This window comes from Mobula birostris, chromosome 13 (genome assembly GCF_030028105.1).
Source record: "Mobula birostris isolate sMobBir1 chromosome 13, sMobBir1.hap1, whole genome shotgun sequence".
NCBI classification, from domain to species: domain Eukaryota; kingdom Metazoa; phylum Chordata; class Chondrichthyes; order Myliobatiformes; family Myliobatidae; genus Mobula; species Mobula birostris.
This window is the reverse complement of record NC_092382.1, coordinates 6,518,367-6,543,525: the sequence shown is the minus strand read 5'-3', so window position 1 is coordinate 6,543,525 and position 25,159 is coordinate 6,518,367. Positions and strand designations below refer to the sequence as shown.

Sequence of the window (25,159 nt, the reverse complement as noted above, 5' to 3'; positions counted from 1 at the left end):
ACTGGGTAAATTGTCCGACTCTGCGGATTTGCTTTGTATTTCCCTCGGTAGTGTCCTCCTCACCTCGGCTGCGGCCAGACAGAGTCCCTGTTCCTCTGGACAAAAGGAGGCTTTTCTTTCATTGTTCAATTGGTCAAATCGTGCATTGAAACGTGCATTCAGCCTACCAGAAATGGAGGCGACGCAGTTATTGACCTGTAGGGTTCACGGGTAATCTGTTCTGGTGTGTGTACCTTGTCACGTGCTCCGCGTGGCCCTGGTGTCACAGAGGAGTCTGCGCATTTTCTGTGCGCACTTCCGCATCTCCTCCCTGTTGCACGCTATCCGCTCTCATGCTTTCTGCAGGTTTGTTACATGGGAACATGAATGTTTAAGGGCAGACAGATTTGAGAAGGACAGAATTAGCTGGAACAGAGAAGCAGGACATGCTGGCAATTTCCCTGAGCAGTGGAGACAGGATCAAATAGAGTAGTTGCTGGAAATAGCGAATGCTTGCAGGAATGTGAAAATCACGGCAGTCCCGATGATTCGTATTTAAGTACTTCTGGACAGATATTAGAATCTCAGCAGTACACTTTCACTGGCTTTTTATTCTACTTGGGAGCAACGAAATAACCTCGCGCATAAAACAAAAAAAAAAAGAAAAAGAAGCACATCCGAAGTTGCTGTTGTTGAGAGAAATTGCGTTTAACACCATCATCCTCTCAGTACGAATCAACAAGCTTCAGACTTGGGCTCTGCACGTCTCTCTGCAACTAGATCCTTAGTTTCCTTAGCGGGAGAACACAGTCAATGCAGATCAGTACAAACGTTCTTCCTCGCTGAGACTTAACCCAAGCACACCAGAACGATGTGTGTTCAGTCGAATGCTGCACAATCTGTCATATCTGTGTATGTGTATCTAAACATAGCCACAACATCTGTTGATATATTCGCATGTGCTTATGTACTTTTATTGGTAGAATCACAGCTGACGGCGAAAATTGCAAATACTTGTAAAATGTCATAAACCTATATGTATGTGTACATCCCGTGAGCCCTTTTCCCGCTCCCATTTTACCGCAGCTCTGCAGACTCTGCGGGTTTGTTTCCGAGGCCCCGCCCCCAGCTCTGGTGACGTATCAACTACAGTCCCGGCTTTCCTTCAGTTCTGTGTGGAAGCAGGTCGGCGGCGGCGGATCGTCTGCGGGGTCGGGATTGGGAGAGGACCATTACCCCAAGGGTCGGGAATCCGGGAAAGGATCCATTCTCCGACCGTGAAGGCATCAAGTTCTCATTGGTGAGTATTGAAACTGGTCTCAGCGTGCTCGCCTGTTATCGGGTAGTGATTCCCATTCATTTCTCCGTTCTGGCGGCCTCTCCACGCTTGCTGGTGAGAACATACCGGGGTCGGCCCGCGAAGTCGGTCTTTCACACCAAGCCGCATGAGGTGAGCCGCCGCTCAACCCCTATTGCTCTGGTCCTAGCAGCGGAATGAGGTGGTGATGCCGGGATTAAACCCATCCGTTGTGATATATTCCGGGAATTTTACTTCCATTACTCGCCTCGGTATCGGATCCAACGTTCATATGGATCGATAACTCTTTCACTTAATTACAGGGCTTAGGAAGCGTCCCTTCGGCTTGTTGTGTTTTTGCTGTCAGTGTTGCTTAAGCAGAGTAATTGCACCTTCGGGACACTGTTCCACGTATACGTTTCACCTTTATCCCGTTCAGACAAGACAGTGAGATCGAGGTCTGTCGCGACCTTTCGTTGTGGGATGACATCGTTTTGTTTTTGTTGTTGAATCCTTTCCACTGTTACGACATGCCGAATCGCAGCCAATATCTATAACCCAAATAATAAGGGAAATAAGCCTTTTCCATTTTTCTGGGTTTCTGAATAATTTGTAAACTTCAGTTAAACATCACTTCAGAATCCGTTTATTATTATCATGTACGGAGATACAGTCAAAATCCTGTCTTAAATACCATTCATTCAGATCAACACATTACAACAGCTCTTCGAGGCAATAATAGGGTATTATAAAGCACTTTTGCTGCAGAGAAAGTGCAGTGTAGTTCGGCATACGGTGCAAGATCAAATGGAGTTATATTCTGAAGTCAGGAGACTACCTTGTCGTAGTGGGATCAATTCAGTTTGCTTCTAACAGCAGCGTGGAAGCGGTCCCTGAGATCTGGTCGATGTGTTTTCCATGTTTTCAAGTCTTCAATGTGGGTGAAAGGCGAGAATGCCCAGGGTTATAAGGAACTTAGATAATGCTGTCTGCTTTATCGATGCCAAAGGAAGTGCACGCACAGTTCAGGGAGGGGAGTCTGGCTTCTGCCATGTCCTCAGCTGTGCCCACAGCTTTCTACAGTGTCTAGTAGTCAAGTGTAGAGCAGTAGCCATGTGAAGTCGTTATGTATCCCGATGGGATACTTTTTATGGGGTGTTAATAAGGTTTGAGGAGGGGTAAAAAGGATAAGCCAAAGTTATTGTTATTTGATCTACAAACGTAGTTTTGTCATTTTCGTGTTTTTATATCGTATTATGAGCTACTATTTAGTATCTGTGTATTGCTGAATGACCACCAGTGATTGTCCTTGATCCCTCACACACGTTGTTTCATCTCCTCATTCATACACATCTTGTGCAAATTCTATCCAGCCCGTGACTACCTTCCTCAATGTCATATCAGCAATGACTCCTCTATCCTTTCTCTTACCTTGCACCGTTTATCTCGTTGAGCTTCCCAGGAATCGTTTTTTGTTAGCTGGAACTACCAGAGGTTTAATTGAATGCCGCACCTGGTAGGGTAAGAGCTACAAGCTACAAGCCCAGGGTATGACAGAAAACATTCCAGCATGGGTAAAGCAGTAGTTGATAGGCAGGAGACAAGGAGTGGGAATAAAGCGAGCCTTTACTCTTTGGCTGCGGGTGACAAGTTGTGTTTTGCAAGGGTCTGAGACAGGACCGATTCTTTTTAGCTTGTATGTCAATGATCTGGATGATTGGATTGAAGATTGTTGCAATGTTTGCAGACGATATGGAGAGAAGTGGAGGGGCAGGTATTTTTGAGGATGTAGAGAGGTTACAGAAGGACTTAGGAAGATTAGCAGAATTCGCAATGACGTGACGAGTGAAATATAGTGTCGGGAAGGGCATGGTCATGCACTCTGGTAGAAGAAATGAAATGGTTTCCTTTTTTTTTAAATGGAGAGAAAATACAAATAACTGAGACGCAAAGGGGAACTTGAAAGACCTTGTACAGCATTCCCTAAAGGTTAATTTGCAGATTGGGTCTGTGGTGAGGAAGACAAATGCAATGTTAACACTCATTTCAAGAGGACTTGAATATAAAAGCAAGAATATAACGTTGAGACTTCATAAAGCACTGGCGGGGCCTCACTTGGAGTATTACGAACAGTTTTGGGCGGCTTATCTTATATTGGATGTGCTGAAACAGGAGGTTCAAAGGAGGTTCACAAAAATGATCCAGGATTCAGCGGCTTGTTAAATGCGGAGCGTTTGATGACTCTGGGCCAATATTCACTGGAACCCAGAAGACTGAGGGGTGACCTAAGGAAAAACATATCGAGTGATAGATTGGCTGCGGACAGGACGCTTCCTCTGCCGGAGTAGACTAAGGCCTGACGTCACAGCTTCAGAATGGAGGGACGCCCTGTTAGAACGGGGATGAGCCGGAATCTCTTTAGCGAGAGAGTGGTGAATCTGTGGCACCCTTTGCCGTAGGCAGCTGCGGGGGCCGTTTATATGAATATTTAAAGTAGTGATCGAAGGATTCTTCATTGGCCAGGGATTAAATGGAGGAAGGTAGAAGATTGGGGCTGAAGAAAAATTGATCAGCTGGGAGTAAATGGTAGGAGCAGACTAGATGTTCCAAATGGCCTAAATCTGCTCCTAAATCGATGCTCTTACAGTGTAAAAGCAACTATTACTGTTCTAGAGATTTACTTTTACAAAATTGCTGCAGCGTTATTATTTGTCCCAACGACCCTCGCAGCATGTGAGATTATTTGTTATTTCCATTTAGGGTTATTTTCGGTTCATTATCTTGAATATGTCTCTTGCATTTGTAGCTTTTGAAAACATTGTTTTGAAATGGACTTCGGTAGAATGCTCAGTTGTGATTTATTCCCCTACAGCGCAGAAACAGGTCTCTCAGCCCATCTAGACCGTTAAGTTTTCTGCTTGGGCCATCCACTTGCACCCAAATCACAGCCCTCAATACTTCTCTCATCGATGTACCCGCGCAAACTGCGCTGAAATGCTGCAAATGAACCTGCATCTACCAGTTCCGCTGGGAGCTGATTCCACATTCGCAACACCTTCTGAATGAAGTAGCTCTGATCTGATTCCCCTTAAATATTTCAATTGTCACCCTAAATTCATGACCTTACCAAAACTAAGGGGGAAATACCTTCATGCATTCACTCTATATAGACCGTTATAATACGGTATACCTCTATCAGGGGCTCCCAACCTGACGACAAAGGACCACTCGATTAATGGAGGGGGACCTTGGCGTAAACAAAAGGTTTTGGAACCCCTATCTAACTTGCTGCACCAATCCCTGAGAAGCGAGATTGTCCAGGGCTGTGAGGTTATGCTGGCTGCTTTGCTGAATCAGCGGGAAGTACAGACAGAGTCCATGCAGGGAGGTTTGTTTCTGTGATATGCTCAGCTCTGTCCACAGTTCTCTGCAGTTCTTCGCAGCCATAGGCAGAGCAGTAGCCAAATGAAGACGTGAAGTATCCTCTTATGGTACCTTGATGAAAGTTGGTGAGGGGCAAAGGTCATAAACCAAAGTTCCTATTATTTCTTCTATCTTCGTCATTTTAGGATCTTTCATGCATTACTATGAACTATTAATTCAGTATCCGTGTATTGCTGGAGGAATAACAGTGATTGCCCTTGATCCCTTTACCCCTTGTTTCCATCTTCTCATTCACTCCCAACTTGTTCAACATCTGTCAAGCCACTGTCATTCCACCTTAATATCAACCATCTTGTTCAATCACTGTCCAGTCTGTATCCCACCACCTCCATGATATATATCACCCATCTTGTTCAATCTCTGTCCAGTCTGTATCCCACTATCTCAATGATATATATCACCCATCTTGTTCAACCTCTGCCCAGTCTGTATCCCGCTATCTCAATGATATATATCACCCATCTTGTTCAATCACTGTCCAGTCTGTATCCCACCACCTCCATGATATATATCACCCATCTTGTTCAATCTCTGTCCAGTCTGTATCCCACTATCTCAATGATATATATCAACCATCTTGTTCAATCGCTATCCAGTCTGTATCCCATCACCTCAATGATCTATATCAACCATCTTGTTCAATCACTGTCCAGTCTGTATCCCACTATCTCAATGATATATATCAACCATCTTGTTCAATCTCTGTCCAGTCTGTATCCCACTATCTCAATGATATATATCAACCATCTTGTTCAATCTCTGTCCAGTCTGTATCCCATCACCTCAATGATATATATCAACCATCTTGTTCAATCTCTGTCCAGTCTGTATCCCACTATCTCAATGATATATATCAACCATCTTGTTCAATCTCTGTCCAGTCTGTATCCCATCACCTCAATGATATATATCAACCATCTTGTTCAATCTCTGTCCAGTCTGTATCCCATCACCTCAATGATATATATCAACCATCTTGTTCAACCTCTGTCCAGTCTGTATCCCACTATCTCAATGATATATATCACCCATCTTGTTCAATCTCTGTCCAGTCTGTATCACACTATCTCAATGAAATATATCAACCATCTTGTTCAATCTCTGTCCAGTCTGTATCCCACCACCTCCATGATATATATCACCCATCTTGTTCAATCTCTGTCCAGTCTGTATCACACTATCTCAATGAAATATATCAACCATCTTGTTCAATCTCTGTCCAGTCTGTATCCCATCACCTCAATGATATATATCAACCATCTTGTTCAATCTCTGTCCAGTCTGTATCCCACTATCTCAATGATATATATCAACCATCTTGTTCAACCTCTGTCCAGTCTGTATCCCACTATCTCAATGATATATATCAACCATCTTGTTCAATCTCTGTCCAGTCTGTATCCCATCACCTCAATGATATATATCAACCATCTTGTTCAACCTCTGTCCAGTCTGTATCCCACTATCTCAATGATATATATCACCCATCTTGTTCAATCTCTGTCCATACTGTATCCCATCACCTCAATGATCTATATCAACCATCTTGTTCAATCTCTGTCCAGTCTGTATCCCATCACCTCAATGATATATATCAACCATCTTGTTCAACCTCTGTCCAGTCTGTATCCCACCACCTCCATGATATATATCAACCATCTTGTTCAATCTCTGTCCATACTGTATCCCATCACCTCAATGATATATATCAACCATCTTGTTCAATCTCTGTCCATACTGTATCCCATCACCTCAATGATATATATCAACCATCTTGTTCAATCACTGTCCATACTGTATCCCATCACCTCAATGATATATATCAACCATCTTGTTCAATCACTATCCATACTGTATCCCATCACCTCAATGATCTATATCAACCATCTTGTTCAATCTCTGTCCAGTCTGTATCCCATCACCTCAATGATATATATCAATCATCTTGTTCAATCTCTGTCCAGTCTGTATTCCATCACCTCAATGATATATATCAACCATCTTGTTCAATCACTGTCCATACTGTATCCCATCACCTCAATGATATATATCTGTAATATTTCTTCTAACATTTGCTTTCATTGTGATGTATTTTCTTGCCACTTTTACCTCACAGAATCTTCCAGGAACTTTTTTTTTTAACTAGAGCTACCGGAGGGTTAATTGAACGCAGCTCAAGGCAGGGTAAAAGCAGTCATTGCAATTTTTAGTTTCACCGTTACAAATTGGCTGCAGTGATAATTCTTGCCATAATGAAACTCACAGCATGTGATGTTGAGTTTGTTATTTCTCTTTTCGGTTATTTTCAGTTCTTTAACTTTTGGGTGTTTCTTGCATTTGTAGCTTCTTATGATAATACTCTGGAATGATTAAATTCTTCTTGGAAATGGACTTGTGTAGAACGTTCAATTTAGATTCATTCTCTTACAGCGCAGAAAGACGTCTTTCAGCCCATTCGTCCGTGCCATTCCCAGCATGGTCCCATCCACATGCCTCCATACCATACTCTTCCATAGCTCTTTCATCCATATAGATGTAAATAACTATTCTTAAATACTGATCTGCACCGACCACTTCTGCTGGGAGATGTTTCCATGGACCCCTCGTTAATGGTAGTGTTGTATGATATTAAAAAGGCGGGTACCACAGCTGGAATCTCCGCTCATTTTCCTGTGCTCCAGGAAATCAAGTTCTAAACTGTTCAACCAACCCATGCCATCATTTCCTTAACTAGCAGCAACATCTGTGTAATTTCCCCTGGACTCTTTCACGATTATTGAGTTTTTTTTTTCAAGTAACTGATCGGAACTCCACAGAATTCTGCAAATTCGGATACACAGTGTCTTTTACAACTTTAACGTTAACATCCCAAATCCTCTTATTAAGGCCATCTCCTGTGCCTGTGGGCATTTTATATATCTCTGCCAGCATTCGCGCAGTTTCATCACTAGCGTTCCAAATGCACATGGCGAACAAGTTGTCATGCTCTAGACATTTACCTATGCAAATTCACCTCAGGAGAGCAAGCACCTGTTCTGTAAACTGGATACAATCTATGACTTGACTCATGTTTCCTCACTTCTATCGTCTTTATATCTTTCTCCCAAGTACGTGCAGACTCAGATAAATCCTTCAAGAATTCCCCCATCTTGTAAGGAAACAACAGATTTTCTCATTTAATTATACGGCCAATAAATAGTTTGTTATTCGTGGAAATGTGCTTATTACTCTGGTTGTTTACAAAGTTTACAAGAATGATTTGTGGAATTAAAAGCTTTATGTATGTAGTGCCTTTGCTGTCTCTGGGGCTGTTCTCAAGCAGGCATGGGGCGCTGGTAGTAGGAACCTCATTGAAACATAGCAGATACTGAAATCTCAATGGGGTGGACGGATGAAAAAGTTTTCATCAGCAGTGGAGTGTAGGAACTGAGAGGATAACCCCACAAGCCATTCAGTTTTATCTGTAAATCTACTCCTCCAACATTTTATCCAGTAGCAGGGTCCGAACCTGGCTGTATTGTCAACTGCAGTTTTATGTTATTTGAAGGTACAGAAATTTGACAGCATTTTGAGTCGCTTAACTAAGCAAAGACAGAAACCTCATAAATATCACCACAATGTAATGCCTTTTCAGAATAATACATTACCGACGTTTGAAGCAGACTGGTCATATTCAACAAAGTGCTTTATTTTGGACCAGCTTCTGCACTGCTGAAAGTTCTGTGGAGCTGCAGTTAACAGCAGATTTACTGGATGCACCTCGACAGGGTTAAAACAACAACTGGCATTTTAGTTTCACCATTACAAAATAGCAGAGTGTTCAGTGTTCGTTGTGGTCATAAGGAAATTCAGAGCATATGAGGTTGAATGTTACTTCCTTTTTCGTTTACTTCTGGTGGGCCTCTTCCTCAATCACCAAGGTAACAGCCCACCAGAACTGCAAGGAGTGTTGAAGATTTTTATCACTCTGTAGTCAGAGCCCTTTAACGGAGAGACAATGGCCTCAGGATTCAGTGTGGATTCGAGGAAGCTTTGAGAATTTTCTGTATGGAATATACGATGTCTGTGTTGAAATACAGAGATGACTAATGAATATTGAGATTGCATTTGGTCAAATCTTTTCAGGATGTCACAAACATCCTGCAATCGGTCAATAGCTGTGAATCAAAAGAAAAGACAAATCTGCTCTACTGAGCTTCCAGGGCTATATTTACTATTAACTGTTAAAACATGTTCTTCCTGTTCCACAACGGGAAATGTGGCGGCTAACTAACCTGGTCTAGATCTCACTTACCAATAGAATAATCAACACGTATGTTCAATTCAGCTGTGGAGACAAGTTGAAACGTATCCATGTCCACGTTGTGACCCAAGGCCTGGAGTTCAACCACAATCTCCGTCCAGGCAAAGGTTGTTCAGGGTCCAGTTCAGACATGAGTTTTTCAGGAGTGTTAGTTTGTCAACCGGGAACAGCTGAGACACTGCAGCACATTGCCTGTAACAAAGAATTCTGGGAGTGCTAGGCCATGGTTGTAATCCTGGGATGGGGATGCCAAGAATATGGAATTTGCAGTGTTTGAGTTTAAAACATAAAAACATAAGAAATAGGAGCAGTAGTAGGCCATCCGGCCCATCCGGCCTACCCCGCTATTCAATAAAATCGTGGCTGATTTGTCCGTAAACTCAACTCCATCTACCTGCCTTTTCCCCATAACCCTTAATTCTTACAATGTTAAATCTATCTAACTGTATATTATACATATTTAGTGAAGAAGCCTCAACTGCTTCCCTGGCGGAGAATTCCACAGATTCACCACTCTGTGGGAAAAAAAAAACAGTTTCTCCTCATCTTTGTTCTGAATCTTCCCCTGAATCTTGAGACAATGTCCCTAGTTCTAGTTTCACCTACCAATGGAAACAACTTTCCTACTTCTACCTTATCTGTCCCTTCCAAGCTTCGCCCGAGTTTATTGCTTCTACTGATGGTGCTGGAGATTCCACCTTCCGCAAGGTAGCAGAAGTTTCGGACAGATGGGTACGGGTTGCGGGGAATCTCTGATTACACCATCCTGTGTGAGACGTGGGGAAGATGTGCGAATCTCTTGGGGGTGGGTTGGGATCCCGTGAGGACGGGTCCTGGGATACCACACAAGTGTAGACACATATATAATGGACCCATCGATCAAGCTGCCCGGGCGTATCAGGTGATGAATTAGTATTTATGTTCTCTGCTCAGATGTTTGGGTCTGTGGCTCATTTAGAAGCAAAGAAGAGAATGAGTTGCCATTCCCTCCACCACAGTGAGTGGCTGTGAGTTAATGGGCTGTTCCGTGTTTGCAGCAGTAAACGTGGGTCCAGGGTTTAGTGTTCAATCCAAGTTTGGAAAGTCCCTCACACTGTCCCCTGTCTGTCAGCTAGTGGGAGTCAAATAGAAACTCGAGAAGGAGAAGCTAAACTCAGAAGTATCCATATTACAGTGGTGTAAATGGAATTACAGAGGCCTGAGAGAGGAATTGGACCGAATTGTTTGGAATTGATCACTTACAGCAGAGCATCAATTTGTGGGAAGTTAAAGGGTCGGTAAGGCTATAAAAACAAACAGAAGGCAACAAAAGTTGTTAAGAAGGTAAAGGAGGAATACTAAAGTAAAAAAGCTAATTATATTAAAGAGGTTACTAAACGTTTATTCAGATACATAAACTGTGAAACAGAGACACGAATTGATATCACAACGCTGGAAAACGATACTGGAGAGGTAGTAAAGTCATGGCGGACGAACTGAATAAGTATTTTACACCAGTCTTCATGGAGGAAGACACTAGCAGTAAACTGGAAGTTCCAGGTGTCAGGGGGCATGACGTGTGTGAAATTACCATAACTAGAGAGAGGTCTCTTGGGAAACTGAAAGGTCTGAGGTTAGATATATCACCTGGACGAGATGGCGTGTACCCCAGAATTCTAAAAGCGGTGGCTGAAGACATCGTGAGACATTAATAAATTTATTTCAAGAATCACTAGCTTTTGAAATGGTTCCGGAAGAGTGGAAAATTGCAGATGTCACTTCACTCTTCAAGAAAGGAATGGGGCAGAAGGGTGCCAATATGCCAACTTGTCTGAGCTCAGTATTTGGGAAGATATTGCAGTCGATTATTAAGGATGTGGTCTCAAAGGACTGGGAGACCCGTCATAAAATAGGTCATGATCTTGCCGGACAAATCTGATGGAGTTCCGTGAGGAAATAACAAGCATGATAGACAAAGGAGAACCGGTTGATGCTGTGTATTTGGATTTTCAGAAGGTCTTTGTAACGCTGCCACACATAAGGTTGCTTAACAAGCTACGATTCATGGTATTACAAGAAAAATTCTGACCTGTATAAAGCCATGGTTGATTGTAAAGGGACAAAGCGTGGGAATAAAAGGAACCTTTTCCAGATTGCTCCCGGGTACCAGTGATATTCCACAGGGGTCTGTGTTGGAACAGATTCTTTTCCGTCGTTTGTCAATGATTTGGACGATGGAATTGATGGCTTTGTTGCAAAGTTTGCAGACGGAATGAGGATAGGTGGAGGGGGATGTGGTTTTGAGGAATTAGAATGGCCACAGATTAGGAAACTGGGCAGAGAAATGGAATACAGTGTTGAGAAGTGTATGTTCATGCACTTTGGTAGACGAAATGAAAAGGTTAGTTACTTTCAAAATACAAAAGAAAACTGAAGTGCAAACAGACATGGGGGTCCTAGTGCAAGAATCCCTAAAGATTAATTTGCAGGTTGAGCCTATCGTGAGAAAGGCAAATGCGATATTAGCATCCATCTGAAAAAGAATAGAATATAAAACCAAGGATCGATTGTTGAAACTTGATAAAGCACTGGTGAGGCCGCACTTGGAGCATTGTGAACAGGTTTAGGCCTCTTAACTTCGAAAGGATTGTGCAGAAGCTGTATAGGGTTCAAAGGTTGTTCACGGAACTGACTCCACGACTGAAAGGCTTGTCATATGAACAGCGTTTGATACCTCTGGGCCAGTATTCACTGGAATTCAGAAGAATGAAGAGTGAACTGACTGAAACCGATCGAATGGTGAAAAGACTTGGTAGAGTCGATGTGGAAATGATGGTTCCTCTGCTGGGATAGTCTACGAGCAGATAACACTCCCTCAGAATAGAGGGGCGTCCTTTCAGAACGGGGTGAGCAGGAATGTATTTTGCGAGGGAACATTGAATCTGTGGAAGTTTCTTTCTTTGCCACAGGTAGCTGTGGAGGCCAAATCTTTGTGTATATTTAAGACGGAGGTTATTAGGTTCTTTATTGGTCAGGGTATGAAACTATGTGCTGAAAAGGCAGGAGATTGGGAATGTCAGGAAAATTGGATCAGCAATGAAGAAAGTGCGGAGCAGACTCGAAAGGCCAAATGGCCTAATTCTCCTCCGACATCGTATGGACGAAGGGAGATAGAACATAACATCACGGGATCTTGCTCTTTGGAATCAAATGTTGAAACATTTTCCTGAACCTCCTTTTAACCCTCTCTATTTCTAACGCATCCTTTCTCATGTTAGGGGCCCAAACCTGCGCACAATACTCTAAGTGACGGAGGAAAGGGAGGTTGGCGCACAATAGAAAAAGCTTGGAGACAGTGAGATAGGGAGGATAGGCAGGTGATAGACAAGGGACACGCTCAGTCCGATGGTTTGAGTTGTGTCTATTTTAATGCGAGGAGTATCATGAATAAAGCGGATGAGCTTAGTACATGGATTAACATTTGGAGCTATGATGTTATGGCTATTACAGAGACGTGGATGGTGCAGGGGCAGGGATGGCTACCTCAAGGGCGTGAATTTACATGTTTCAGAAAGGATAGGGAGGGAGACAAAAGAGGTGGGGGCGTGGAACTGCAGATCAGAGAGAGGGTCACGGCTGCAGAAAAGGACGAAGTCATGAAGGGTTGTCTACGGAGTCTCTGTGGGAGGAACTTAGGAATAGGAAGGGGACAATAACTCTACTGGGTGTTTTTATAGACCACCCAATAATAACAGGGAAATGGAGGAGCAGATAGGGAGGCAGATTCTGGAAAGCAAAAATAATAGCAGGGTTGTTGTGGGAGATTTTAATTTCCCAAATATTGATTGGCATCTCCCTAGAGTGAGCGGTTTAGATGGGGTAGAGTTTGATCTGTGTGTCCAGGAGGGTTTCTTGACACAGTATGTAGATAAGCCTACACGAGGAGGGGCTGTACTTGATCTGGAATTGGGAAATGGTCTGGTGTCGGGTGTCTCAGTGGGAGAGCATTTTGGAGATAGTGATCACAGTTCTATCTCCTTTACCACAGCATTGGAGAGGGTTGGGAACAGATAATGTTAGAGAAAAGTTTAATTGGAGTAAGGGGAAAAACGAGGCTATCAGGCAAAGCTTGGAAGCATAAATTGGAAACAGATGTTCTCAGTGAAATGTACGGAAGAAATGTGGCAAATGTTCAGGGGATATTTGCGTGGGGTTCTGAGTAGGTACATTCCAATAAGACATGGAAAGAATGGTAGGGGACAAGGTGCGTAGTGTACAAAGGCTGTTGTAAATCGAGTCAAGAAGAAAAGAAGAGCTTACGAAAGGTTCCATAAACTTGGTCATGATATGAATATGGAAGATTATAAGGCTAGCAGGTATGAGCTGAAGAATGAAATTCGGAGAGCTAGAAGGGCTATGAGAAGGCCTTGGCAGACAGGATTAAGAAAAACCCCAAGGCATTCTACAAGTATGTGAAGAGCAAGAGGATAAGATGTGAGAGAATAGGACCAATCAATTGTGACAATAGAAATGTGTGTATGGAACCGGAGGAAATAGCAGAGGTAATTAATGAATTCTTTGCTTCAGTATTCACTGTGGAAAAAGATCTTGGAGATTATACGTATGACTTGCAGTGGACTGAAAAGCCTGAGAATATAGATATTAAGAAAGGGGATGTGCTGGAGCTTTTAGAAAGCATCAACTTGGATAAGTCACCGGGTCCGGACGGGATGTATCCCAGGCTACTGTTTGAAGCGAGGGAATGGATTGCTCAGCCTCTTGAAATGGTCTTTGCATCATCAACGAAGACGGGAGAGGTTCCGGAGGTTGGAGGGTTGCGGATGTTGTTCCTTTATTCAAGAAAGGGAGTAGAGATAGACCAGGAAATTATACACCAGTGAGTCTTACCTCAGTGGTTGGTAAGTTGATGGAGAAGATCCTGAGAGGCAGGATTTATGAACATTTGGAGAGGCATAATATGTTTAAGAATAGTCAGCATGGCTTTGTCAAAGGCAGATCGTGCCTTCGGAGCCTGATTGAAATTCCTGAGGGTGTGACTAAACACATTGATTAAGGTAGAGCAGCAGATGTATTGTACATGGATTTTAGCAAGGCATTTGATGAGGTACCCCATGCAAGGCTTATTGAGAAAGTAACGAGACATGAGAACCACGGGGACATTGCTTTGTGGATCCAGAACTGGTTTGTCCACAGAAGGCAAAGGGTGATTGTAGACGGTCATATTCTACATGAAGGCCGGTGACCTGTGATGTGCCTCAGGGATCTGTTCTGGGACACCTACTCTGTGCGATTTTAATGAATGACCTGCATGAGGAAGTGGAGGGATGATAAATTTGCTGATGACACAAAGGTTGGTGGTGTTGTGGATAGTGTGGAGGACTGTCAGAGGTTAGAGCGGGACAGTGATAGGATGCAAAACTGGGCTGAGAAGTGGCAGATATAGTTCAACCCAATAAGTGTGAGGTGGTTCATTTTGGTAGGTCAAATATAATGGAAGAATATTGCATTAATGTTAAGACTCCGGCAGTGTGGAGGATCAGAGTGATCTTGGGGTCTGGAGTCCATAGGTCACTCAAAACTCCGACGCAGGTTGACTCTGTGGTTAAGAAGGCATACCATGCATTGGTCTACATCAATCACGGGATTGAGTTTAAGAGCCGAGAGGTAATGTTGCAGATATACTGGACCCTTGTCAGACCCCACTTGAAGTACTGTGTTCAATTTTAGTCGCCTTACTATGGGAAGGACGTGGATATCATAGAAAGGATGCAGAAGAGAATTACAGGGATGCTGCCTGGATTTGGGAGCACACTTTGTGAGAATAGGTGGAGTGAACTCGGCCTTTTCTCCTTGGAGCGACAGCGGTTGAGCGGTGACCTGATAGAGGTGTATAAGATAATGAGAGGCATTGATCGTGTGGATAGTCAGAGGCTTTTCCCCAGGGCTGAAAGGGCTCGCACGAGAGGGCTTATTTCAAGGTGCTTGGAAGCAGATACAGAGGAGATGTCACGGGTAAGGTTTTTACGTAGAGAGTGGTGAGTACGTGGAATGGGCTGCCGGCAGCGGTGGTGGTCGCAGAAACGATAGGGTCTTTTAAGAGATTCCTGGATGGCTACATGGAGCTTAGAAAAATAGAGGGCTTTGGGCAAAGCCGAGGTAGTTCCAAGGTATATGTTCGGCAGAGCTTGGTGGGCCAAAGGGCCTGTACTGTGCTGTATGTTTTCTATGATTCTATATGTTGCATAATCAGGACTTCATAAATTCTCAAGAGTTCATCATTCCTTTTATATTACAGTCCTCTTGAAATGAATGCAGAGATCGCATTTGCTTTCTTCACCACCGGCTCAGCCTGTATATTAATATGTAGGAAACTACACAAACTCTCCCAAGTCTCCTTGCACCTTTTTAAAATTATTTTTGGCCCAGCTTGTCCATTATCTCCACACAACTAAACTGGGAAATGTATTATTATTTTACAGACAATTTCTTCACTGTCTATTACATCCCATCTCGGTATAATCCACTTATTTGCTGCTCTCGTTTGCCATATTTTCATCGGTATTCTCTATCATTACTATCAGTGCCAAGCACCCAGTCGCTTTCCCTGCAGCACCTGGCGAGTCTCAGCCTATATTCAGAGAGACAACCATCTGCAATCTTTGTCTTCTACTTGACCCTACGCACCTTTCCCTTTTGGACCAGCCTTCCATGCAGAATAATTTGATTAGACATGACCTGCCAGTCTGATCAATAAGCCCAGTCTTTCGAAATACTATCAATTCCATTTCGTAAAATACCTTCCAAGGACATACCCAAGACTGATGTCAGGATCGCGTGCATATTGTATCCCTTCGAGCCTTTCTAACACAATTGTGGAAAACCAGCTCTCCTCCCATCTTCTGGCATATCACCCACAGCTCTGTGCATTTTACATGTCTCTGCCAATTTTCGAGCAGTTTCTGCACTGACCTCCCACAGGGTCTGAGGGAACACCTTGTCAGGCCCTGGGGATTTATCCATTCTAATTCAGCAAGCACTTGTTCTGTAATCTGTATACAATCCATAACAAGGCTAACATTTCCAGATTTCTATAGTCTCTGTATCTGTCTCCGAAGTAAATACAGGCAAACAAAAACATTGAAGATCTACCCTATCCCATTCGGTTCCTTGGCTAGATAGCACGCTAATCTTTTTTGACAGTTAATTGGGCAGTAAGAAACAATACATTTGGCTCAATAAACTATTCCGCCACCAAATTGTCTGTATCCATGGAAATGTGCCCATTACAGTTGTTATTTACAAAGTTGAGAAAAGTGATTCTGGAATGAAAACCTTTATGTATGAGGAGCAATTGGTGTCTCTGGGCCTGTTCTCAATGGAGGGGTGGTGACTCTCGGAACAGGAACCTCAATGAAATCCTGAGGTCTGGATAGAGTGAATAGGGTCAACAGTATTCAACAGTAGGGGAGTCTAGTAACTAAGGTCACAATTTCAATCTATTCAATTGTATCTGTGTACCTTCCCTTCCATCATTCTGTCCAGTAGCAGTATCTGAATTGAACCTGTATCAATGCCTGGGGTTGATCATAGATATAAGCTATTTGCAGACACAAGAATATGATGGAACTTTAACCACTTAATCAAACAAAGAAGTAAACTTTATGGTTATCACCACAATCTATTCTGTGATATTTTTTTAAAAATATCCCGTAGTTGCCATTTGGACCGGATAGGTCGCATCAAATAACATGTTTTGATTTTGGAACAGCTTCTGCACTGCAGGAAGTTCTGTAGGGATGGAAATACCAACAGATTTACTGGATACGCCTCGAGATAGGGTTAAAACAGCCACTGAAATTTTAGCTTCCCCATTACAAAATGGCTGAGGGTTCAGTATTCATCTTTGTCATCATGAAACTCAGAGCATGTGAGTTGTTCCTTATTTCCTATTTTCAGTTAGTTCTGCTGATCCACTTCCCCCATCACCAGGGTAACACCCGCCAGAGCTGCAAGGAGTGTTGAGCATTTTTATCACTCTCTGGTCACCGCCCCTCAGTGACCTCAGAAACCGGGGTGGATGTCTGGATGCCTTGAGCATTCACTGTACGGAATATATGATGTTTCTATTGCAATAAAGAGATAAAGAATTAATGCAGGGATTGCATTTATGCAAATATCTTCAGAATGTCACAAACATCTTGCAGTCAGCAATATTTGTGATTCACAATGACAAAAACCCGTACTGAGTTTCCAGTGATTTATTTTCAATTTTATATTAAAAGCATTTTCTTATTGTTTCACTATGGGAGATGTGGCGGCGAATTGCATTGATCCAGGTCCCGCTCCGCAATAGGACAATAAACATATGTGCTCAACTCACCTGCTGAAGACAAGTTAAAATATGTTCCCACCCACTGGTGACCCATGGTCCGGGTTCCCCGCCCAGTTAAAGCATCATCAGCTTCTAGGTCTATTATGGGATGGAGAGGAGTGTTAAGTTTAGAACTGGGATTAGACGTCTTGGGGGTGTTGGTGCTTGGGCTATAAGCCTGGGATGGGAACTGGCACAGCGTTCACCTCTGTAATCTGTTCTGTAATCCGTATCTAATCTACAAAAAGACTAACTTTTCTGGATTTCTATATTCTCTGTATCTCTCTCCCAAGTAAATACAGACATTCAAAAGTCATTGAATATCTACTCCATCCCCTTCGGTTCCTTGTCTAGATACCACGCTGATCTTTTCTAACAGTTAATTCGGCAGTGAGAAATATTTGGCTCAATAAATTATTCTGCCACCAAATTGTCTGTATCCGTGGAAAAGTGCCCATTACAGTTGTTGTTTACAAAGTTCACAAGAGTGATTCTGGAATGAAAAGTTTTATGTATGAGGAGCACTTGGTGTTTCTGGGCCTGTTCTCAATGGAGGGGTGGTGACTCTCGGAACAGGAACCTCAATGAAATCCTGAGGTCTAGATAGAGTGGATAGGGACAAGATGTATTCAACAGTAAGGGAGTCTTGTAACTGATGTCACAATCTCAATCTATTCAATTGTATCTGGGTACCTTCCTTTCCATCATTCTGTCCAATAGCAGCATCTGAATTGAACCTGTATCAATGTCTGGGGTTGATCATAGATATAAGCTATTTGCAGACACAAGAATGTGATGGAATTTTAACCACTTGATGGAACAAAGAAGTAAACTTTATGGTTATCACCACAATGTATTCTGTGATATCTTTTGTAAATATCCCATAGTTGCCATGTGGAGCAGATAGGCCGCATCCTACAATGTGTTTTGATTTTGGAACTAGCTTCTGTACTGCTGGAAGTTTTGTAGAGGTGGAAATACCAACAGATTTACTGGATGCACCTCGAGATAGGGTTAAAACAGCCACTGGAATTTCAGCTTCCCCATTACAAAATGACTGAGAGCTCAGTATTCATCTTTGTCATAATGAAACTTGGAGCATGTGAGTTGTTCCTTATTTCCTATTTTCAGTTAGTTCTGCTGATCCACTTCCCCCATCACCAGGGCAACACCCACCAGAACTGCAAGGAGTGTTGAACATTTTTATCACTCTCTGGTCACCGCCCCTCAGCGGAGAGACAGTGACCTCAGGAGTCCGAGTGGATGCAAGGATGCCTTGAGCATTCACTGTCTGGAGTTTATATTGCAATAAAGAGATAACAAATGAATGTAGGGATTGCATTTATGCAAATCTCTTCCGGATGCCACAAACAACTTGCAGTCAGTAATGTTTGTGCATCAAAAACACAACAACCTGTACTGAGTTTCCAGTGATTTATTTTCATTTTTATATTAAAGGAATTTTCTTATTGTTTCACCATGGGAGATGTGGCGGCGAATTGCACTGATCCAGGTCGCGCTCCGCAATAAGATAATAAACATATGTGCTCAACGTACCTGCTGGAGACAAGTTAAGATATATTGCCAGGCGCTGCTGACCCACGGCCCGGGTTCCCCGCCCGGTTAAAGCATCATCAGATTCCAGTTCTGTTATGGGATGGAGGGGAGTGTGAGTTTCAGAACTGGGATTAGACGAGACACTGCTGAATATTACCAGCAGGAAAGAGTCCTGGGAGTGTTGTTGCTTGGGCTATAATCCTAGAATGGGACTCCAGGATTACGGAACTGGTACTGTTCTCCACAGAGATATTACAACTAAACATATCTTTACCTTCCTCGCTCGCACCCCGCCTCCTTCTTTCAACAGGGACCACTCTCTCAACAATTCCCTTGTTCATTCATCCCTCCTCTCTAATCTCCCTCCAGTCACTGATCCCTGCAAGCGGCCTGAGTGCTACACCTACCCGGACACCCCCTCCCTCACCTCCATTCAGACACAAAACAGTCCTTCCAGGTGAGGTAACACTTCACCTGCGAATCTGCTGGGGTCACCTATTGTGTCCCGTGCTCCCGATGCGGCCTTATTTACATTGGTGAGACCCGCCACAAATTGGGAGACCGTTTTGTTAAGCATCTCTGTATCATCTGCCACAAGGGGGACTTCGCAGTGGCCAAACATTTTAATTCTGATTCCCATTCCGACGTCTCGATCGATGGCCTCCTCTTGTGCCGAGATGAGACCGTCCTCGGGGTGGAGGAGCAGCACCTTATATTCAGTCTGGGTTCCCTCCAACCCGACTGAATTATCCTTCCAGTAAACAAATACCCCCCACCCACTTCTCTATTCCCCACTCTGAACTTTCATTTCTGCTCACCAGCCTATTACTTCCCCCTGGGTCCCCTCTTTCCCTTTCTCCCATTGCCAAATCTCCTATTCTTTATTCTCCAGCCCTTGACCTGTCCATCACTTGACCTCACCGATCACCTTCCAGCTCACCTCGTTCCCCTCCCCGACCTTTTTATTCAGATCACTTCCCCTCCTCCTCAGGAATGAAAAAAGGCTCGTGGCCCAAAATGTTGACTGTTTACTCTTTTCCATAGATACTGCCTGTTATGCTGAGTTCCTCCAGCATTTTGTGTGTATTGTTTGGATTTCCAGCGTTTGCAAGCTTTCTCGCGTTTAAATATGGTAATTACCGTAACAATTATGTCGGCTTTGTTCAGATTTTACCTCCGTCACCCGGCCCGGAATCAGATCCAAACTTCACCATGATCGATGCCTGGTGTCGATAGTAGTTTTACATAACTCCAGCCCTCCGGAAGCGGCCGTTCGGTCTGTTGTGTTCTTGCAGACACGAGGGTTAAACAGAGAAATCGCACCCTCGGGACACTGAATCACGTGTATGAGTAGTTTCATCTTTCCCCGTTCAGACAGGACAGTGAGATCCAGATCTCTCACGTCCTCTCGGGGGACTGGGAAGTTTATTTCCATCTTGTTTCCATGACTACATCTTGCCAAAATGCTGACAGTGTTTTCCGATAAGTGTCCCTAGTAATGAGAGAATTATGTCTTGTTCATTTATCCGGGTTTCTCGGAATTGTGTACATTCCCTCCAGAATTTCCGAAGGAGCAACCCGGGCTGTCTAATATTCCCACATGATTAAAATGGGGAATCTTTAGTTTGATTTACATGTACAGAAGTAGAGTGAAAACCGTGTCTTCGGTATTATCCATACACATGAATATATTACAGCAGTACATTGAGGTAAAACGATACCAGAGTGTGACAACTCATTCTGGTTACAGAGAAAGTGCAGTGCCGGTAGATATGTGGTGCAAGGTCAGATCGATTTAGACTGTGAGCTCCATCTCATCCCGCTGGGGAACATTCAGTTCGCTTATCACAGCCGAATGGACACCATCCCTGAGCCTGGTGGTATGTTTCTGTTTTACTTTATCTTCGCCCTGATGGGAGGGTGAGAAGTGAGAATGTTCGGGGTTGTGGTGATCTTTCATTATGTTGGCTGCTTTACTGAGGCGGTGGGAAGTGTAGACTGAGTCCATGGAGGGGAGGTTGGTTTCTGTGATGTGCTCAGCTGTGTCCACAGTTCTCCGCTACTTCATTCCGTTAAAGGAAGAGCAGTAGCCATGTGAAGATGTGAAGTACCGGGATGGGATACTTTCTGCGGTGAATTGATAAAGTGTGTGAAGTAGAAAAGGGCATACACCAAAGTTCTTATTGTTTGTTCTGGCTTTGTTATATTGGAATCTGTTATCTACTAGTGCGTACTATTATTTCAGGATCTGCGTATTGCTGGAGGACCATCAGAGATCGGCCATGATACCCTTCTCCCATCCGGCTCTATCTACTCACCCCCTGCCCAACTGGTTCAACCTCTGTCCAGCCTGCATCCCATCACCTCAGTGGCATATATCAAACATCTTGTTCAACCGCTGTCCAGCCTGTATCCTACAACCTCAATGATATATATCGACCGTCTTGTTCAATCTCTGCCCAGCCTGCATCCCATCACCTCAGTGACATTTATCAACAATCTTGTTCAACCTCTCTCCAGCCTGTATCCCACCACCTCAGTGATATATATCAACCATTTTGTTCCACCTCTGTCCAGCCTGTGTCCTACAACCTGAGTGAAAAAATATCAACCTTCTTGTTCAATCTCTGTCCAGCCTGTACCCTACCACATCAATGATAAATATCTACCATCTTGTTCAACATCTGCCCAGCCTGTATCCCATTGCCGCAATGATACATTTCAGAAATCTCTCTTTCAAACTTTGCCATCATTGTGAAGTTTTTTTTGGCATCTTTTCCAGGATTGTTTTTTTGATAGTTAGGACTACCAGAGGTTTAATTGAACACAGCACGTGGCAGGGTAAAAGCAGCCATTTCAATTTTAGATTCACTGTTACAAACTGGATGCCGTGTTAATCTTTGACAGAATGGAACTCATAGAATCTGATGTTGGGTTTATTATTTTCTTTTTCTGTTTTTTTTTGCAGTGAGCCACGTCATCCGTTTCCAGGGTAACAGCCCGTCAGAGCTGCAGCAAGTGTTGCACTTTTTATCGCTCTGTGGTCACCGGCTCTCAGCGTAGAGACAGTGGCCTCAGGAGCAAATGTAACAGAGTGACAGTGGGAGGAAAGGATGCTGTGAGCATTGACTGTATGGGATGTATTACACTAGGGTCAGGATGAACTGAGGAACTAACAAATGGTTTGGGGTGGGGTGGCATTTAAAGTTTAGGGTGTTGCTGATATTTTACAATCAGTTACTATCTGTGCATTAAAATGAAGAGGGAGAGAATACTACAGTTGCAGGAAATTTAAAGTAAGGAGGAGAAAATACTGGAAACGCTCAGCAGATCGGCAGCACCTTGCACAGTCTCATTTCTGAAACTGGGTCTCCCACCATTTGTCCTTTCAGAGATGTAGTCTGATCTACTGAGTTCCCAGCATTTTCTACTTTATAATTTTACATTTTATTCCTGCTACACTGCAGGAAACATGGCAGCCAGCTATGCCGGGCGAGATCCCACACAGCAAGAAGATTGTAATCAAATGTGTTTGGTTTAGCTGCTGGGGACAGGTTGAAGTGTATCCGCATCCTCCATACAGACCGGGGAACCAGCCGGAGCCCCGGCCCCGGCAGAGGGTCATGAGGTTCCAGTTCCACCTTAGTTTGTGAATCGGAAATGGCAGGAACACCACGGCAAATCACCGGCATCAAAGCGTCTTTGTATGGGTGATAATATTGGGCTGGTGACTCTGATGATATGGAACTGGCAGTATACGGGCTTCAGTCCAGGTTGGTAATTCGACAGCCGGGATCGGAATTTTCTCAGTCTGCAGTGAACCTGAAGTCTCGGGCGGTTGGACATGGGTTATGGGGAAATCACCGTCTCCACTGCCCAACAGGACAACATATCTGTCAAGTATTTTTGGAGATTATTTAAGAGTTAACTAGGGAGTTTGGTGAATTAGGCCAGTGATGTTGTTCTTCTGAACTTTGGTAAAGTCCGTAGCAAGATCCCACATGGCAGCTGATCTGGAAGGTTCGGTCACGTTGGATTCACGGGGAGCTGGCGAGGTGGATTCACACTGGGCTCGAGAACAGGAAGCAGAGGGAGATGATTGAAGCTGGTTTTAGCGAATGGAGGCCTGTGACGAGTGGGATGTGTGTGTCAGTGTAGAGACCTCTAAAATTCATTATTCATGCCATTGATTTGTATGTATGGCACGATTAGCAAGTTTGAATTGAATTGAACTAAATAGAATTGATTTCTTACATCCTTCACATACTTGAGGATTAAAAATCTTTACATTATGTCTCGGTCGAAATGTGCAACGTGCAATCAAATTAATTTATAATAATTTGTAGTAAATTGAACAGTCCATACAATATAGAGTATACTCAAATCAGCGTGAATTAATTAGTCTGATGGCCTGGTAGAAGAAGCTGTCCCGGAGCCTGCTGGTCCTTGGGAATTGGGATATAAACCGTTTTCTTTTTTACAGTCTAAAGGCCACTGCTAGGTTTTCCAGATCTGCTGGCAAATTGCATGCAACACTTTTACATCATCACCTTTGAAAGTTTTAAACAATTCAACTGGACTCCTGTCACATCCTGTAGCCTTATTATTAGCAACGTTTTCTATCGCCCATTCGACTTCACTTTCCAGAATGTCCGGCCCTATATCGTCGAGGGAGTCACGGCAGGTGTCTTCCTGTTGGGATATTTCCTGTACAATTCTTCAGTATATTTCTGCCATCTCTTTTTGATGTCTTCTGCTGTAAGGGCTTCTTTGTCTTTTACTATAGTTATTTTTGCATGAAATGTTCCTTTGATTTCTCTAATCGTCTTGAATAGATCTCTTGTTTTTCTTTTTCCAATTCTGTTGGATTCTTCAGCTTCTTTGCATTGCTCCTTTAAGTATGTTTCCTTACTTCTCCTTTCTATCTTATTGAACGTTGTGTTTATTTGGAGGTGTTTGTTTCAATCTCCATTGTCCTTCACTTCTCTTCTTTTCGCTGCTCAGCTTCCACAGGAATCTATTTTGCTTTCCTGATCTTTTTTTTGTTTGCAATACTTTTTGTTGGCACCTCTTGTGAAATGCTCCTTGCTTCTCTCCATAGCTCTTCTGGTTTTCCCTCTACCGGCTTTAATCCATGAATCTGTTCTTCACCTCCACTGCTTATTTTTGAGGGATGCTATCACCATCAAACTTTGCTGGTACGTTGGTTTTCCTGGCACTCTTCAGTTTCATTCTGAATATTGCAATATTGCAGCTAATGGTCTGAGATTGTCGTAGGACAGAGGGACCGAGGAGTCTAAGTGCACAGTTCGCTCAAGGCGGTGACACGGGGTGGTGAAGAGATGTTTACCACGCCGTCCTTCAACAGTTAGGGTGCTGAGTGCAGGAGTTAGGACATTATTTAATTTATTTTGTGTATTGAGATACAGTGAGACACGCTGCTCATTTAGTCCCCCAATTTGATCCTAGTCTTGTTACAGGGCAATTTACAATGACCAACTAACCATTAAGACGGTTGGGGGTTGGGGTAGCCGGATCACCTGGAGGAAACCCATGCGATCACGGCGAGAACCTGCAAACTCTGATTGGCAACGGCGGGAATTGCAACTGGGTCGTTCGAACTGTAACGACTTGTGTTACCACTATGGGGCCGTTGTATAATTCATTGGTGAGACTGTGTTTGCAGTATGAAGTATAGTTCTAGCCGCTATATGTTTGAAAAGGCTTGGTTAAAGTGGAAAGAGTACAGAGAAGACTTGCGAGTGTGCTGTCCCAGTCCTCAGTGCTGGAGGGAGGATGGCCACTCTATGACTTTACTCCCTGGAATGTAGGAGACTGAGCAGCGACTCACTCTGTTTTATTTGTGTAATTCAGATCATCGCCAGCAGGTGGTGCTTTCTTCCACCCGGACGGCGGACAAGCAGCCGACAATCAACCAACTCAGTCAGAGTCAGAATGTACACAGGTATGTTCACTGGACTCTTTCTCATTAAAACTCTGTCATCATGGTACACGCGTAGTCAAATGATCAATAGTTCAGAGGAATAAACGTAGGCGCTAAATGGGCGCAGAAAAACTGTCATCATTGATCCTACTGGTAAAGCGACCTTGAGCACTGGAACAATTCACCAGGCCCAGCGTGGGGAATCACTCTGTGCAAATCTTCACCTGAGTGAAGGGGAAGGAGCTCCTGAAAATACAGTCGGTG

At 43.5% G+C, this 25,159-nt stretch overlaps 1 protein-coding gene across 1 annotated transcript in view; it reads left to right on the top strand.

Moving 5' to 3' along the window:
- Positions 1–1,137: 1,137 nt before the first annotated feature.
- LOC140208260 (NACHT, LRR and PYD domains-containing protein 3-like) overlaps positions 1,138–25,159 on the top strand; it is a 40,910-nt gene continuing 16,888 nt past the window's right edge. Inside the window, exon 1 of the mRNA XM_072276824.1 lies at positions 1,138–1,279. The gene's annotated coding sequence lies outside the window, so the exon portion shown is untranslated. The remainder of the gene's footprint in view (positions 1,280–25,159) is intronic.